The sequence below is a fragment of the Electrophorus electricus genome, chromosome 7, assembly GCF_041902795.1.
Source record: "Electrophorus electricus isolate QZ-2024a chromosome 7, ASM4190279v1, whole genome shotgun sequence".
Lineage (NCBI taxonomy): Eukaryota > Metazoa > Chordata > Actinopteri > Gymnotiformes > Gymnotidae > Electrophorus > Electrophorus electricus.
Window position 1 is genome coordinate 8,097,675 of NC_137503.1, and position 17,006 is coordinate 8,114,680.

The following is a 17,006-nucleotide window of genomic DNA, read 5'->3' on the forward strand; positions in this document are numbered from 1 at the left end:
TAGCAATAAAATTGCTTTGCTGCATCCAAAAAGACTCTAGTTACTATGGGTTTTCCATAACTGCTCAGGGAATCACTGCCAAGTTTAAAGTGTGTTGAAATGTGTTTTTAAAGTGTGTTAAAGTGTTTTCTCCACCCAAAATCAATTTGGGGTTTCCATCATGTTTTCACAATAAGATCTGTTGCACAAGACGTTATGAAGTGTACTATATGACTTAAATACTGAGGAGTACAAAAATGGGTTAAAATGCACAATATTAAATGAATTGTAAAATGTGCTCTGTAGCATTTCAAAATGTGATATATTATGATTTCTGCTGATGCATTGATAACGGTTGTACATTAATACATTAATTACTTGATTAATCAAGTATTTGTAAACTCTCACTCTCTATATATTTGTTCTTTCATTATATACAATTAAACATTATTTTGTAAGTATAAGTATCCAAATGATACATTAATAGACCTTATTTTTATAAGATTGTTTTTCTTTAGGCTCCCTCTTCTGTTTTAATAAGGAAATGCAAATGAATCATTTCCCCAATTACCCTTATCACTAAGGAAAGGTATGACATCTATCATGGGACAACCCCCCCTCTCACACACACACACATACACACAAGTCACGTGGTACGGCCTGCCACGTGCAGGGGGAGTTCACTCTTGTTTGTGGCCACACCCCTGTGAGGGTACGCTGCTGTACGCTGCTGAAGCGTTAGCGTTCGTTAGGCTATTTAAACTGTGATCAGTGCGCCCCTCACTGTTGGTCATTGTTGTCAAAGCATATGTTAGCATCCATGTTTGTCTAGCCTGTGTTCATGTCACAATCTTTATTGTTAGTGTTAAGTGTGTTTATGTTCACTGTTAATGTCATGTGTGAGTGCCACCGTTGTCTGTTACATGTTGTGTTATTAGATGTTTTACAATGTCGAGGGAGTCTGTGTGTCCTGTTCTGCTCCCTGCAGTACTTGGGCTGTTACACATCACAGTACCAGCATCCCCAACTAGTTTACTTCTTTAAACAAAGAAAAAGCTTTGTGCTTTGTGATGAGATATAAATTGAGTCTTTCTAATGAGATGCAACAATGTTAGTAGTTCTTGAGCGAGGTAAATCAACTTTCCTTTACTCTTCTTCAAATCTTCTGCTTAAGATTACTACTGAAATTATAGAACATGTATGACACTTTTCACAATTGTAAATGGAAATGTTTTTTGTACATGTATGTATGTTTTCTTTCAGACATAATCCATTACTGCTATAATATTGCCTCTTTAACCTGAGAATGAGGAAGTGTGAGTTTCCTGTGCTCTGGAAGACATCTTGCATAGTCTCAGTGTCTAAGAAAGGGTATCCATCAATTCATCCACCCAATGACAATAGACCAATGGATCTAACATCACATATGATGAAGACCCTATAGAGATATGCAATCATCTACTTGCTGCAGCAGGCTAGTCACACCTAGATAAAGCAGCACTGTAAGGGTCATGTTTTTTAGCTCATTCCGTGCCTTTAACACCACCCAGCCTTCTCTACTTGATTAGAAACTAAGTGGGATGCAGGTGGACATCTTCACCTTCACCTGGATCAAGATCTGACATTGAGACTCCAGTTTTTTGCAATTGTAGAATGACATGGTACTCTCACCTTTCCTGCTCCCACTCCACACATCTGACTTCAGGTACAACACAGAGACATGTCACCTACAGAAATTTTCAGACAGACAGGAATTGGAGTACAGGGGCGTGATGGCAAGTTTTGTGGTGTAAAAGCTTTGTGGTGTAGAAATAACTCCAGCTCAACTTCAGCGCCACCTCAGAAAGAGCAAAAGCTCACCGTCTTCTGTCTTCATACTGGTCCTTTCACTTTCTATGAGTAAATTACAAAGCACTTTTGTAAGTCACTCTGGATAAGAGTTTCTGCTAAATGCCAGAAATGTAAATGTAAATGTACTGGGAGACGAACTGGCGACAGTGGCACACAAGTACTTGGAAGTGCATCTGGACCACAGACTGGAGTGGACATGTAACACTGACTCCAAAAAAGGACTGAGCAGATTCTACTTCTTGAGAATTGTATATAATGTATATAACAAGATGCTGCAGATGTTCTTTGGGACTGTTGATTCTAGTGCTATCTTCTACACAGTATGAAAGTAATGTAGGTCAGCACACATCTTGCTCTCTTTGGAGTCAGTATTTCAGAAAAGACCAGTCGAAAAGCTGCTGTGGATTAGGACAACCCCTCCCACCCTCTCCACCACCGTGCGATCACTCAGAGGAGCAACTTTAGCTCCAGACTGCTCCAGCCCTGCTGCAATAAAAAGCGCTACAGAAGGTCCTTCATGCTCACAGTGATCAGACTGTAGAACTCTCTCTCTCTCTTTCACTCTCTCTCTCTATCTATCTATCTATCTATACAAACAATAAATAAATGTGATACGTCTTCATAGACAAGCTTTATTGTTGGTTACCATAATAGAAGTTGTTATTCCAAGAGATTCTTAAGCACGAGTTACTGACTTTTTTTACAAGGAATTATCAAAACTGGGCAGGCAAAATATCCCTGCTATGGGGTATTAGAACAGGGGGTAAATCATTTGTAGAAATAATTGAAGGGTTAATAGTTTTCAAAGGAACTAGTTAGACTAGATGATTAATACAAATACAAATTGGATTTTGTTTTAAGGCAGCATAATTAACTTAATGTCTCGGATTATCAGTTCATCTTTTCAAAGAGTATGAAGTATTATGGAATCTTTAGTTTTTCTTCCTGGACTGAGAACTTTGTATTGGCTTTGGCAGCTGCTTCATGAGTCTCCGGCTTGCTCTCCCTTTCCCGTGATAGCAAGCATCTTGGTTTGGATGAGAGCAAAGCTACTGGAGGAGTTCCTCTCAGCACCAGTGCTAAAAAGCACAGGGGTACCAAAGTCACAAACAGCGATCTGAGGACGAGTGTCAGGACTGTGGGGTGAGGCGATGCTGTTTTCCTGCATGTAGGACTGGCAATTCAAGGCTGAGAGGCATAAAGTGGTACAAAGTTATAGTTAATGTAACTACATAGACAGGCTGTCATAACTGCAGAAGGTAAAGTGGGAAGGAGGTGTAGAGCTAGAGAGAGAGAGAGAGAGAGAGAGAGATAGAGAGAGAGAGAGAGAGAGAGAGGCACTCAAACAGATGTGCACACTGGAACTTACAGGTCTGTCAGGAGATATTGACTGCCTAGATTCTAAAGAAAATCAAAGAAAAGGAATTTCTTTGGGGGGGGAAATGTATTTTAAAATAAGATAAATTATATGTTTTTATTGTTGTTCCTGATAAGCAAAGATAAAAATTCATTTGACCTTTGCCGTATTTATTTAATCCACCTGGGGAGGACACGCCCATCACCCCCCGCCCCCCGGCCTCCAGGTCTTCTGTTTCAGCGCTGTGCATTGCTTGCCTGTGCCATGCCTAAGACAATGGCTTGATACAACTCATCTGCATCTGCACGCTTTGAGTATTACTGCCAGCATGTTTATTTGTTTCTTGTGCTTTTCAGCCAGCTCGATGCTGTGCTCTTTTGCTGCCTTATTCTGATAACAGAGAATAAAGACACTCCTATTTTGCACTTACTTCCTCTCGCTCACTCCCTTTCCACGTCACGCCACCACATCATCTATGACATTGAGCTGACAGCAAATGATCTGAAAACTAGGTGATCAAAACTAGGTGATCCATCCTACCTGTTCTCCTCTCCCTCCAGGAGCTTCTTGTAGGTGGCGATCTCAATGTCCAGAGCCAGCTTGATGTTCATCAGTGACTGGTACTTACGCACCTGCAGGGCCATGTCCTTCTTTGTCCTCTGGAGAGCACTCTCGACCTCCTGTGAGCTGTCTTTAGCTTGTTTCATGGCTAGTTCTCCTTTCTCCTCTGCCTCTTTGATTTGATCCTTCTCACTACTGCACTATTATCATGAAGGCAAAGAATATTTGCAAGATAAAGAAACTTAGCTGAGGCTTTAAGTTTCTAGTTTACAATAAGTGATGTTATCACTATGCATAGGGTGTCCATTTGTTTCATATTTGGGATGTTTCAAAACACAGATGCATGCGCATACACACACACACACACACACACACACACACACACACACACACACACACACACACACACACACATATGCAGGCCCACATACAAACTTTGATTAATGTATCCTGCACTGTTAAAAAACTGTAAATCCAGCCATATAAACAAAAATGTTGTCATAAATATATTGTTTTTTTTAATGGTAAATCACAGTTGTATTACTAATTAAATGTTTGATGGACCCATGTCTAACTTTGGTTGCATTGGTTAGCAGGCTGGGATCAACATAGAATTGAATTAGGAATTGAACTGAGAAGTTTATATTCAGTTACTACATTTATTTTCTATGAAAGTCCCCAGAAAATAGAATAGAACTATTTAAATTAGTTCAGAATCTTTAGAAATGTAGAAATTGTTTTAAAGTTTGAAGTTGTACATTTTGTTTCCTCATTTTGCCATATAGCCAATAAACTAATTTCTCAAAATGCATCAGTTCACAAACAAGATAAGAACACTGGAATTCTGGTGACATGTTTTGGTGAATATAACTAAAGGTTGTTGCAAAATCCTACTTCAGTGCCTCAAAGTGACAAAACAGTGACAATGGCTGTCAGGTTGCTATGGTAGCTGGATACACATATACCTTGGCCGCTGACCAATACTACCAGTACTATAGCAGAAGCAGGCATATAGTTCATTTAGTAGAGGTCGGAAGCAAGCTATACTTGTGAGGTAATGGCCTGCTTGCCTAACCAGCAGGGAGGCTGTATTTTAATGGCTAAAACAGAAAATGGAAAAATGGAAAAATGGAAAATGGAAATGGACCTCAGTACCCTGCCAATAGTACCAATGTATTTCACAGCGGCAAGGCAAAATTTGGAGTGATGACAGGTTGCTAAGAATCTCGGGTACCAAGAAGCTGCCGAGTAAAAAGATTAATGACCACTGATCCTGCACCTATGTTGAGTAACTGAAACTCTGGTACATATGGTAGGGTATTGTTAATTGCATTTATTGTTGTCTGTTATAGATCTTATGTGTTTTGCACTTCTAGGCATCAGCATTGAACCCTGTATTTCAACAGCATTCTTGTTGAATGGTATCTTGAACTCTAACCTACTGTACTGGCTAGGATACATTATATGAGTAAATGACAAAGCGCTTTTGTAATTCGCTCTGGATAAGACTGTCTGCCACATGTCATAAATGTAAGTGTAAATGTAAATGTACATGAAGACAGGAAAAGGAAGGTGTACTGCAATAGGAACAAATAGCGTTCTTACCAGTCCTTTGATAGCATTTATCTCTGAATGCATGCAGTGGATTTTTCGCTTATATTCAGCAATCTCGGCTTTAGTGCTTCTTAGGACATCTGCAACTCATCATACTAAAATAGAAAATATTCACAAACATGAAAAATACATACAGACATACACAGGTGCATAGAAAAAAAGAAAAGAGGTGGAAAAAGAGATCATTTGAAAAATTTTGTTGTTTTGTTTCCTGCAATAAAAAGTCCTGTCCTGTAAAAGGTTCCAAAAACACTAAGTGCCCCAAGACAGCCAAAAAACACTTCTAACTGTATCAGTAATATGCACGCTCTCCTACTTTCTTCTTGGAACAGCTCTCAGCTTCACATAGCTGCCCGCTGTATTCAAATATAGTAGAAGGTTTGTCATGCTTCTCCTACCTTCTGTTGGTACCTGCTCTCAGCCTCAGCACGGCTGCGGTTGGCGATGTCCTCGTACTGAGCACAGACTTCAGCCACAATGGTGTCCATGTCCAGGTGCCTTCTGTTGTCCATCTCCACAATCACTGACGTGTCTTTGATCTGACCCTGCAGCTCCTGCAGCTCCTGTCCAAATGATTAAGAAAACGAGGCTATGGAACGGGCTGGATAACGCTCCTCAAACCAGTAAGCCAGTCTCTATTTATCTGTCTACGTTTATCTGTCTACATTTACTCGTCTCCATTTACCGGTCTACATTTACCTGTCTCCATTTATCTTGTTCCATTTATCTGTCTCCATTTACCTGTCCCCATTTGTCTGTCTCAATTAATCTGTGTCTATTCAAATGTCTCCATGACTTGTTTCCATTTATCTTTAAATCATTTCTGCTTAAAAACAAACAAATCAATGTGAAAAAAACATGCAAATTATGTTGATACTGCAAGTGTTCTATTATTTTTAAGTTGATTTAATTTATACTGCAAATAAAATAAAATGACAGACTGTTGTATTACAGCATAATAAATAATACCTCATTATAGATCTGTTTTAGGAAATCAATCTCATCAATCATGCTCTCCAGTGTAGCCTCCATACTTGCGGTACCTAGGCTTGCCTCATCAAAGTCCTGACACACACACACAAACACACACACACACACACACACACACACACACACACACACACATGTTCGATCACCTGGATAAATACTGCAAACATAACTTTCAGTACAAACATTCAAACTAAATTATGTGAAATGCTGTAGAAAAGGTGAATGATGCACTCTGGAAGATAAACACATCCTCACAAAGCTTGTGACTCACTTTTTTGATGATCTACTTCATACCTGTAAAGGTATGGGAATTCAAATGAACAATTTCAACTATTTTTCAGGTTTTCTTTTTTACTGACAGTAGCACCTAGCTGGAAGGATGATGATTAACATTCCTCTTTAGCATGTTTTATACTCCTCTGAGGTGCTGCTGTATGTATGCTGTATGTTAAATGCTGTCATACTTGTTTTTAAGTCTTCCACCAAGCCCTGCATGTTGTGCAGGTCAGACTGCAGACATAGTTTCTCATTTCCCAGGCTATCCAGGTGTCTGTGCAGTCTGGCGATGTAGGCTTCAAATATGGCCTTGATGTTGGAGTGAGAGGTGGTCTGCTCCTGCAGAAGGCTCCACTTGGTCTTCCAGCCTTTTGTTCTGCTGCTCCAGAGAGCACACCTGGGGTAGACCAGCAGATTCTGGTATTTCCATTTACATGTACTCACTGAGCATAGTGGCTCCCAATCCTGTTCCCAGAAACTCTCAGGCAGTCTACTTGTTGCTATTGTTTCAGAACCTGTAATGACTGATCAGACCTGATTACCTGGATCATTTGCATTGTCAGCTGGAACAGAGCAAAACTGCAGACTGGCTAAACAGTCACCCTTATCCAAAGCATCCCAGTTTTCAAATTCCCAAGACAGCTCAGACCATGAATTTCTAAATTCTAGAACAATTTAGAGACTAATCCAATTTATATCTGGTAACTACATCTCACATCTCACACATTCTCACACTTTCCTTTATCACCAGGCATGCCTTGACTTATTTACACAGGTTTTTGATAAATATTTACATGTGTTTTGAGAAAAACAAAGAGAGCGATAAATGAAAAGAAGGCACTCAGGTAATAGACACTAAACAGCATAGCCATGGGAGATGGAAATCAGTGAAAAGTGCTAGGTTACAGGAAGGGTACACAGTGCATTGTAGGCAAATTGTGCCTATATGAGTGCCAATCACTCTCTAGTCTACTAAAATTACACTTAAATACAGATCATCTATAAATAGTACCATATCATATTTTTCCTCTATAGTCAGTGGAACTAAATCCAACATTTTCACTCCTTTCACTGCTTCAGCCTCCACTCTGCTGCTGTTCTACTTCTAGATATCAGCATTCATCCCTGTATTCTACAGTATTCTAGTGCATTGGTATGTTGGACTCTAACCTACTGTACTGTACTTGGATATATTCTATGAGTCTGCTAAATGCCGTAAATGTAAATGTAAATGCTGAGCAATGTAATAGCTCTTTTATACTCTTTTAGCACAGAATCAGCAAAAATAGCAACATTTCTCCATGCATTTCCCTATACACCTTGTCCATTACTTAAATACACTGATAACCTCCTATAATACTCGTGAATCAGTTTTATTTTTTAACTCAATTCTGCTCCACCCAACTTCTTAAGAAATGTTTTTTTTTGTTTTTTGGGGGTTTTTTTGTCTGTCATGTCCTACCTTGTAAAAAAAATTGTGTTGCTCTTTCTGTTTCTACTTTTTCTACAACCATTGTTGTTAAACACCTTTCTTAAGAACCCTAGGTTACAACTTGGCTTTCTGGAAAATCATTAACCCATCTCGAATCTTTTCTTCCAAGTAAAAGATTGGGAAAGAGTTGCAGTTAGGAAGCTTTTGTTGACATTTACAGCTGTTATTACAGGGTACAAGATGGGAACCACGACCCAGCCTGCTTCCACAGTCATACTCAACAACCATACACCCAGGGCTTAAAGATTCACCCACCAGCAACCCTATACCCCAACAATAGCCCCTTATGTGTTGGAGGTTCCCTCATAGGGGTTGTGCACACTGAAGCTCTTCCTGATGGAGCTGGAACCTGAACCTTTGAAAGAGCAGCAGTTTTATAAAGCCCTTGAGGAAGACTTCATGATTTTCCACCAAAAGGCAGCAAAGAGGCAATAAGACCCATTTTAAATCTACTATATGACACTGACACTCTATTATGACACTGAAACTCTATTGTCTCTATACATGACACTGACACTCTATTATGACACTGATACTCTATTGTCTCTATATGTGACACTGACACTCTATTATGACACTGACACTATATTGTCTCCATACATGACACTGACACTCTATTATGACACTGACACTCTATTGTCTCTAAATGTGACACTGACACTATTATGAAACTGATACTCTATTATGACACTGACACACTATTGTCTCTATATGTGACACTGACACTATTATAACACTGACACTCTATTGTCTCTATACATGACACTGACACTCTATTATGACACTGACATTCTATTGTCTCTATATGACACTGACACTATTATGACACTGACACTCTATTATGACACTGACACTCTATTGTCTCTATATGTGACACTGACACTATTATGACACTGACACTATATTGTCTTTATACATGACACAGACACTCTATTATGACACTGACACGCTATTATGACACTGACACTTGATTGTCTCTGACACTCTATTATGAGTCCTATGTGATCTCCTTCTCACTTAAGCCCTGTATATTCTCTTCCTCCTAGGTCTTAGCACTGCTTTAATACACTAAATCATAACATACTATATTTTTGTCTCAGTTACTGGCATTACAAACCTTTCTGGTTTAGATCTTATCTCAACAACAGACCTCATATTGTTGTCATTATTAAGCATAAATCAACCATTTATTTTTCCCCATAAATTAGTCCTCAGCTCCTTCCTATTCATTACTTGCATGCAACCCTTAGTCGTATCATCTTTCTATGCCAATTCTGCTATGATGTTGATGATACTCAAATTTAGTATTAAATGTATCACGTATCACTTACTGCTACCTGTGGTAATTTGTAACATAAAACTATGCACAAACTCTCTGACCTTTCTACTGACATTGGAGGGGTGCTTGTTAAACTACCCCTTTAATATACAACCTTGTGTACAACCTCATTTTTAGACCTTATATTCCAACACTCTCCAAAAGTGCTTTCTTTCATCTTTGTAATATTGCAGGCTCTCACTATTTGCTAAACAGAAATATTGGTCTATGCCTTTATAATTTGAATAGTTCCCTTTTAATTGACATTAACCTTGTGTATTCTTAATGTATTCAAAACCTTGCTACCATATTTCCTACCTGTATGCATGTACTGTATGTATGCATGCATCTGTGTGTGTGTGTGTGTGTGTGTGTGTGTGTGTGTGTGTGTGTGTGTGTGTGTGTGTGTGTGTGTGCTGTGTGCTGTGTGTAGAGAGAGAGAGAGAGAGAGAGAGAGATTATGTAAGTGACCTTGGGGCTACATAATTCATTAATATTAAAGTTGAACCCTCTAGTAGCAATAATTGTTTGTTGGAATCAAGTTCACAAAGTGGAATATGCTAACTCTTCGCCTCTCCTTACTCAGTAGGTGTAGACTGCTTTTATATTTTAGTGTGGTGGGAGAAAAAAAGAGTGGCAGGACAAACCTGTGAATATATATCTGTGTGTGTGTGTGTGCATGTGTGTGTGTGTGTGTGTGTGTGTGTGAAGTCATTTGCAGGAGGCTCATTGAAATTGATAATACACTTAGATAAAGAGATAATGGTCGGAGTTGAAGAGAGAAAGTGAATTTTAACCCTGCACCTTTCTATCCATATAAAGTCAGCAAGATGTCTTTGACAAGTGGGTAAAAGCAGGCTTCAGATATTCAACCTCTTGTCAAACATCTGTTACTTTGCCATGTAGTCCACACCGGGACCAAGAAGTTGTAATGTAAGCATAGTAGGCTGATAAGTAATGTAATGGAAAACAGAATGTAAAAATTGGAGATTGCAAGTTGCAGTGTAAAGCAATGCAATGCAGTTTAGAACTATAGATTACAGTGGGTGCTCATAATAGTGATTATAACACACACTGTTCCACACAACACAGTTTAGAAACAGTATTTATGAACACAAACATTCAACACCGATGAAATATAAAAGTTGATACAGAAAGGTTCAGACTAAAACATTCAAATCGTAACATACATGCACAGAGAATGACAGAGGAAAGAGGAGATAGAACTGTTCAAAATGCCTTACTTTAGTGACGGAGTTCAGTATTTTGAGCTGCTCTTTTTCCTGCCTCTTGATGGCCTGGATGTTAGGGTCCATCTCCAAGGTCAACGGAGCCAGGAGGCTTTTGGTGACAGTTACTTCTGTCATTGGGGGCCACACGGTGGGACCAGCATGCCAAGCTGCCCCTATACCCATACCCAGCCCACTGGCAAGCTCTGGACTACTGCCATACACCCCACAGCGCAAGAGTGGACCTCCAGCAACCCTAAATCCTCCCAGTGCACCACCTGCTCTGTTTGAGCTTTCCCCATAGAAGCTACGCACACTGAAGCTCTTCCTCACAGTGCTGGAACTTGGGCATGTGAAGGAACGGCTGCTGAATGAGGCCCTTGAGGAAGACTTAATGTTCTCACCAGACATTAGCAAATGGCAGTTAAGGAAGAAGAGAGAATAGATTGGACAGAGAGTGGAAATGGAAGGTGCTGGAGGAGAGCCAGGCAGATGGAGGGAGAGCCAACCTCCTACTCTTTTTATCAGAGACAGGGAGCAGCACAAGTCCAGCACATTGGTTGATTTTTAAAAAGGGTTGGTACCTTAAAAAATCTTTACAAATCTTAACATTACATATTAACTACCTTGTGGTATTTACTGAGGATAGGCCACATGGCTTAAATGCCTCACATCTTATTTAACTGCTTGCCATTTTATCTAATTGTAAATGAACTGGGTTATAGGTTTATAAGATTATTCACAAGTTGCACAATAAGCAAAAAAGTTTGAGTGGGACAAGAGTCTAAAGGAGCTAAAGATTTTCAACTTTTTCATTACTAATTTAAATACACCAAGGTGTGTCACCTGTATGTTTAATGTATGCATAAACATTTCACAACTGAGTAAAACACACTCCTATAGTGTATGTTTTTCTTTCATACCTTTCTCTGTCCTTTCTGATTAGTATTCAGACACTGTCTACAGGATAAAATATCTATACACCTTTTCCTTTCTGTTTGCATCTTAGGATCCCCTTCAGCTTTTGTACTTCTATGGCTAAAAGTAAGAGCTGGGATCCCACTCCCACTCAATCCCAATCAACCATTTCACTGTGAGTTATACTGTGTATGACTATGTATGTGACAAATAAACTTGAACTTGAACATTGATAAATTGCTGATGTGTCCTGTAACTGTTGATCAAATTCCCATATTTAGTTTTAGGTTGTGGCAGTGACAATGCTGGTGGTGAAGTGTAGGTCTAAAGAACACAACAGTAAGTTAATAAAGATAAATAACTATACTTAGAACAAATTCATGAAATGTTTTACATTCACACATGTAAATGTATCTATTTCAATGCACTGTTGGCATTTAAGTCTTGAATATACCCCAGTACTCTAGATGAAGATCCTAGAACAACATCTTTAGCAGGTATTGGGATTTTAGGGGGGTCTTGCTCTTGCTTCATTTTTAAAATAAATGCTTTTTAGAGTGCAAAAATGGTTATGTATGAGAGCTGCACATTTGTTTCTGATCTTTATCTTCACATGTAACTTGTGCCTACATTTCTGGTCAGGGACTCCAAAAGTGTTGACTTGAGCAACTTTCATTTTTCACTGTTTTTTCGTGTGTGTGTGTGTGTGTGTGTGTGTGTGTGTGTGTGTGTGTGTGTGTGTGTGTGTGTGTGTGTGTGCGTGTAGCTCTCTCACTGTAAGTTTGCGAGTGTATGCCGGAAAGTGTGCTGGGGGGTGTGTTTGTGAGGCACTGCTCCTGACTGAAGTGGATGTGGTTAAAGTTAATACAGGACAGAATGGTCTCCTTGTCCTGCATGGTGGGTTCATTCTCTCTCAGACAGCTAAAGGCACTCAGAACCACACACATGGCACAACTCTCTACACACAAAGCCTGCAGATCTGCATCACAGAAAGGAGAGCTGAGTGAGAGATAGAGAGAGAAACAGAGAGAAAAAGAAACAGAGAGAGACACAGAGAGAGAGAGACAGAGAAGGAGTGAGACAGAGACAGAAAGAGAAACAGAGTGGGAGAGACAAACAGAAATGGAGAGACATCACATAAGCCTTTGTTCACCCCTTTGAGCAGTATATTCTAACAGTTACAAAGTGATTTGCTGAAATATAAGACAAACTCATATGCAGGTCAGGCTTCTCACAGGCAGGAAGAGGGTTTTGGGGTAGTAGTTAATATTCAGCCACTCTCTCCTGAAGTACTGTGACTCTCCGAGGAAGAACATGGTCTTGAGCTCAGGGACCGTTAGACTGTTGGCCCTCAGGGGCATGAGGAAGTCACCCAGTCGAAGCAGGCTGGAATATTCATCTCCAAACACACACAGCAACACATGGTTCCTCAGAGACAATGCACAAGCTGTCTGCCACATCTACAAAAGGTTGGAGGGTACACACACACACACACACACACACACACACACAGAGTTCAAAGGTGAAATGTTCAACTAAGCCTCAGCACTGGGGTAGGATTTGGAGGTATCAGGTACCAAGGTGTTTATGTGCACCATTAAGACAGTCCTACATTTGACAGGACGAGACCCCTACTCCAACCAAGACACATAAAAAGTCAGAGTGAAGATAACATCAGGTTAACCATCAGAGCGAAGACCTAACCTTCCATTAGCTGAGGTAAAAGGATGAGTCTTTTAATCTAAAGACCACCACCTGAGTTGTGACGTAGGCGGTGGTAGCACAATGCTGGGGGGTGTTTTGCTGGCACAGAGGCTGGTGCACTTTCAGAGATGGATGTATCCATGATGGAGGAGGATTGTAAACATTGAAGCAACACATGAATACATCAGCCAGTGTGCTCAAACCTGGTTACCACCGGGTCTTCAAGCAGGACTGTGATCCTAAGCATTTCTCCAAAGACGTGACAAAATGACATAAAGCCAACTAAGCCCTGACTGAATCTTCTATAATAAGATAAAACAGGTCTGAGCAGTAAAGTCTAAGGCATGAATGAGTTATAGCAGCTGAGACAAAGGCCAGTCGCCTAGTGACAAAGGCCAAAATAAACCACCACTGTCATCAACAGCTTTTAAAGTGAGCTACATGAGCCCAGAGAAGGAGGACATGCTGTGATAAGAAAAGTTTTTGGTATAGCACATTTGCTCTGAGAGCTTCCACTCTCCTCTCTCCTCCTTTCCTGCAAATGCATTTAGAGAACTGATGTGTCCTTAAAAATGGCAAAATATGACACCTTTACAGGAGACGGCTTGGAGGACGTAGGACGGAGGAATCGAGGAGGCAGCAGTTAAGAGATCAGAGATGCACCCTGTTCTTGTGCTGATGTGCTGAGTTCAGTTCCTTGGTAGACTGAGTACCTTTGGTGAATAAAGCAATTCTGCTTCTGCCAGAAGGAAGAGGCCAAACTTCCATCATAGTACTGCAGGAAGTGTCTGGAAGCATCCCATGAGCATTTCACTCAAGTTCGGTCATTAAAAGGCAGTGCTACCTTCTAACCTGTGGAAATATGTTATAGTGAATAAAAAGAAAGAAAGAAATCTGTCTTGGCTATGAATTTGAAGGTCTTATACAACTAAAACACAAACACTGACATAACACAGGACCCATGTGGTAACATGAAATGTGAGTTGTAAAAAAGTTTAAATGTCATTAGCTGAGGTGCATGTAAAACTTTGCAAAAGTATTCACTCAGGAAAATCAGAGAAACTACAGGGCTACTCTGGATGAACACTACATTTACTTTTACTTTTGCAGCATTTGGCAGACGCTCTTATCCAGAGCGGCTTACAAAAGTGCTTTGTCATTTACTCATAGAATGACACTACAAATGTGCAATATATACAGTATAAATATGTTGACAATCCACATTATTAGAAACATCTACCCTGATCCTTCAATCCCACTACTCATCTATTTCATGAGAGTATATGTTATTCGCTATCTGCAACCAGCTACAACACATCCCATCCATCACAGCTCAGATTGTGACCACAACAACACTGTTTCTCCTACTTCATCTTCTTCTTGCTGCCAGTTAAACTCGACGCCCTCACAACGGTGTAAGTCACCCGTCCTAATCAACACTCCAACCTCCCACTGGGGTAACATCCTGAAGTGGCACGGGGGCACACCAGTGGAACATTCCAGTAGAGTCCAGCTGCACCTCGTCCATCTCCAGACAACCAATGTACTGCTGCTGTCGTTTCTCGGTTAACCCTAGTTCACACTCCACACACAAACACACAATTCCAATTACAATACATTTAAATAACAATTATAATCGATGATAATTGGTAACATATCCATTCCATCCATGTTCGTTTGTTTACAGTTTTATTTATATATAGGGGGTGAGTATCCTAAACAGCAGGATGCAGGTGAGTGTAGCAGCTGCAGAATGGGGTTGAGTTTCTGTAGCAGCAATGTCTGGGGGGGTCTGGGGGGTCATGGATGTGAGATTACTGATTAGTCTTGGTAGATAATGCAGGGAATCAGAGTGTTAGGTAGTCTGACTGCCTCTGGGAAGAAGCTGTTAAGGGTTCTGGCAGGTGACATGGGTGATCGGGTTCCTTCGGTTCCCCTGTCAGGAGGGTGAAGAGACTGTAAAAAGGGTTGGAAGGATCATCTACAGTGCTGGTGGCCTTGCAGAGGTAGTGTTTGTGGTAGGAGGTGTTGGTGGTGGGTGGAGAGATGAAGATGATCATCCCAGACTGTAAGACAATTCCCGTACCAGACTGTGAGACAGTTCCCATATCAGACTGTCACACAGATAGTCAGGACACTCTGTATTGTTGTCCTGAGGTGCTGAGGATAGATGGAGGCATGTTTGCTTATCTCAACATATACAGGAAGTGAAGACACTGCTGGGCTCTGCATGAGTTGTGAGTCATGAGTCAGCAGTAAACAGCAGTGCACTGAGCACGTAGCCCTGAGGCACTCCAGTGTTCAGTGTGGTGGTGCTGGTGTTGATCCTGACAGACTGAGGTCTCCTGATCCAGAAGGCTCATATTTTTTCTATTTTGCAGTGGGATGAACCAAAGTCCATGGATAGCTTTCTCACCAAAGTTTTTTTTTTTTAATCCATGTGGGTTAGTGATACGTGAATGATGAATTTGGTAAGTCGCTCTGGATAAGAGCGTCTGCTAAATTCTATAAATGTAAATCCAAATATAAATGTGAATGGCGGACAACTCATGTTGGTTGAAGCGACAGGTGAGACAAAATGTGTCCAGTGTGGTGGGGAGGCTACTCTTTACGTATTCCATCACGAAGTGCTCAAACTACTTCGTGATAAATGGTGTGAGTGCTACAAATCAATATCCATACACATCCATTGTTATATACTCATATATCTGTATGAGTTTGGTGTTTTTGTTTAAATGCAAACAGTAAACACACACTCAACACTTAGACATATGCACCACATATACATCCTGTCAGAAGTGCCACATGTACATAGATTTTATTACACACACACACTTTCTTTTTCCATTTCTCTGATGCATTGCAGATTTGGATTTTGAAATCTGACATCAGAAGCAGTGCAAGGAAGCCAGATCGTATTTATCTGCATTTTAATCTGCTCTGTAAGTCATCTGCCTACATCCCCTCTCTCTCTCTCTCTCTGGCAGGTTCACTATTACTGCTGGGTACAGTCATGCCAGCTGAGAAACAGGACTCATTTATCACTCTGTCAATCCAGTACTCTATTTCACCACACACACACACACACACACACACACACACACACACACATACACACACACACACACACAGATTTGCTCACAGCCCACTATTTCACACTGCCATGCTGATGAACATCACTGTGATCACTCTCTCTCTCTCTCTCTCTCTCTGAAACACATAATGTGCACTCTAATGCACATAAGTGCTAAACTGTGTTTGTGTGAGTGTGTGTGCTTGTGTGTGTAAAACTCTAGACACTGGATCTGTTCTGCATGTCTCACCTTCACTCCAAGTGAAGGCCTTGGACAGCCAAGACTTACAACTGAGTCATGGAGGAGACAGGAAGACACACACACATACACACACACACACACACACACATTATCTTATCAGACAGTAATTTTTGTTGTATTTTGTTTTTTGGATTTCTTTCATTACTAAGGTCTGGCTTTAGAGTCTTACATAATAAAGGAGCAGTGTAGCCACAAACGCCAATGCTGCTAACAATGAATGAAACTCATTAACTTTATGAAAACAACATTACTCAATTGCATTCATTGTTATTCATGTTACGATGTTTGGATAGGTATTGATTCTGGCTATTATCAGTGAAGATAATCATAATAAATATTAATTTAGGTATTAATTTAGATATTTCCATTTCTAAAATGTGTA

At 40.3% G+C, this 17,006-nt stretch overlaps 1 long non-coding RNA gene and 1 pseudogene across 2 annotated transcripts; one reads left to right on the forward strand and one right to left on the reverse strand.

Annotated features, from left to right (window-relative positions):
* Positions 1–2,486: 2,486 nt before the first annotated feature.
* Positions 2,487–11,801, reverse strand: LOC113590228 (intermediate filament protein ON3-like; annotated as a pseudogene). Its single transcript, XR_014124663.1, has 7 exons — positions 10,683–11,801; positions 6,778–7,025; positions 6,332–6,450; positions 5,761–5,925; positions 5,354–5,457; positions 3,728–3,948; positions 2,487–2,909 (listed from the first exon to the last, which is right to left on the reverse strand). The product of XR_014124663.1 is annotated as an intermediate filament protein ON3-like (transcript).
* LOC145658790 (uncharacterized) lies at positions 4,728–11,924 on the forward strand. The gene is made up of 4 exons (XR_014124664.1): positions 4,728–5,060; positions 5,914–5,985; positions 11,677–11,760; positions 11,867–11,924. It is a non-coding gene; the product is annotated as an uncharacterized LOC145658790 (long non-coding RNA).
* The last annotated feature ends 5,082 nt before the right edge of the window (positions 11,925–17,006 follow it).